General features: G+C 36.8%; 1 long non-coding RNA gene across 1 annotated transcript; it reads right to left on the bottom strand.

Annotated features, from left to right (window-relative positions):
• Nucleotides 1-917: 917 nt before the first annotated feature.
• LOC147619580 (uncharacterized) lies at nt 918-1,689 on the bottom strand. The gene is made up of 2 exons (XR_015261917.1): nt 1,333-1,689; nt 918-1,230 (listed from the first exon to the last, which is right to left on the bottom strand). It is a non-coding gene; the product is annotated as an uncharacterized LOC147619580 (long non-coding RNA).
• Between the last annotated feature and the right edge of the window lie 278 nt (nt 1,690-1,967).

Here is a 1,967-nt window from a genome sequence, read left to right as displayed (position 1 = left end):
AGTCTCCTATCCAATCTGAGTCACAAAATCAAATCAAGTAATTTCTCGATTTGTAAGTGATGTCATACCCACCAATGGTACCTTTGATGTATTTTCCTCAAATGAATAAAAATCATATGTTGCTAATCCAAACAAACATTGTATGCAAACTTGTTACATTTATTATCAAAATGTTTCCTTGAAGCATAATCTACAAGATGCCTCCATTAGCACTTATATTGTGAGAAGGCCATAACATGTATCTTGATGTTATAACGTAACCAAAATTTATTTCTTTATATTTAAATCACAAGAAAATTATTTTGACTTGAAATAGGGTGATAACACTATTTTAACATAATTAATCATAGAAGAAATGGTACTAAAGGAAAATATCGTAATATTTTTGGAGGCACATTGAAGCTACTCTACTTCTAATTGCTTTCATTGAAATTTGGGTACTTATTACACTCTTTATAGACACCACAATAAATAAAATGTGTATGAATAATGTTAGAGTCCACTTCAATGTCTTATACTACTTTCTTTATGTTAAACAATGATGATGGATGACTATCTAAAGGAAACAAGATAACATGGCATGATGTGTGTAATAAATTGATGCATTTTGCAGTCTGGGTCTACATTTTGTTGGTTTTACATTAGCTAGACATTAATAATGATTTACCTACCTTTACGGTATTATTGTGATTTAACTTCCTTTACGGTATTATTGTGATGTGATGTGATTAGAGATATGGATGTGCACAAGCCTACGCCTTTAGTTAAAGAGATGTTTGGGAAATGTGCAAAGGGCCTAGAAAAGACATTGTTTCATTAGAGGCATGTTCTCTTTATTGAGGTCTAATTAAAGGCGACTCAAATGAAACCTTAAAACACACAACAACAACATGATGGAAGGCTATCCTCAAATGCACGATTTTAACACTTCCTTCCAACAATTGCATTATGAACTCTATTGGGGGCACCATGGATGCCTTTACAAAAATTGACCTATCATATTTGGACAAGGTTAAGGTGGCCTTTTTAAGGAGGAAGAGTTTACAGCACCTTGGCTAACCTTAACCTTGAGGTTAAGGTGGCCTTCTCAAGAAGGCGGAGAGTATTAACCCCCATAAAAGAAAAAAAGAAGGAAAAAAGTTGACTACAGATTTTAGCTTTCATGAGTAACGGAAACTCGCCATCTCAGTAGCCACCTAGAGAGTGAGAAGATCTGTCGAACATCAAAGGCTGCAAAGATCAAATGCAAGGAGAAGCAATGGTTAGAGAGATTGATCTGCTTAATTATGGGGATTAAGAAATAATGGGGCTTGGGTTAAGAAAGTGAAAAACCTGCACGAAAGTATACTGCGACCGACGGTAGATGTGTTCGTGAGAGAAGAAATCCAAGAAACTGGAACACACGGAGGCTATTGGCCTGCGGAAAAACGCTGCCATCTCTGCTATGGATCCAAGGTAGAAGCAGCCCATCTCTGTGTGTGTGTGTGTGCGTGCATGCGTGTGTGTGTCTCGGAGGGAAACTTCTCAAAACCAGCGCAAAAAAGCTTTCATCAGAGAGATAAATTGTGAAGAAGTTGGCGAGGGTTTGGGCAGAAGAGAAGACGAGGCACAGGCCAGCAGGCAGTGCCTTTCTCGGTCCCTTTATAAAATTCGAACTCGCACTACCCACACGAAATGCATTGCTAGGGGGCCATTCAATGCCGCTCGTTTATTGTCCTCTCGTGCTCTTAGATATGAAGTTACATTGCCTCTAGTATGTAGTATGTACCATGCACACATCTACATACGTATACACATACATATACACATATGCCCAATCGTGTATGTAGAGTATACACACACACAATTGTGTATAATATACATACATACACGTACAATTGTGTATCTATACACACACAAACATAATTGTGTACATACATAACTATATATGTATATATATAATTGTGTATTTACTTAATTATATATGC

Source organism: Cibotium barometz, chromosome 33, assembly GCF_041138505.1.
Source record: "Cibotium barometz isolate CiBa-2024 chromosome 33, ASM4113850v1, whole genome shotgun sequence".
In the NCBI taxonomy this organism is placed as follows: Eukaryota; Viridiplantae; Streptophyta; class Polypodiopsida; order Cyatheales; family Cibotiaceae; genus Cibotium; species Cibotium barometz.
This window is presented reverse-complemented; position numbering and strand designations above follow the sequence as displayed.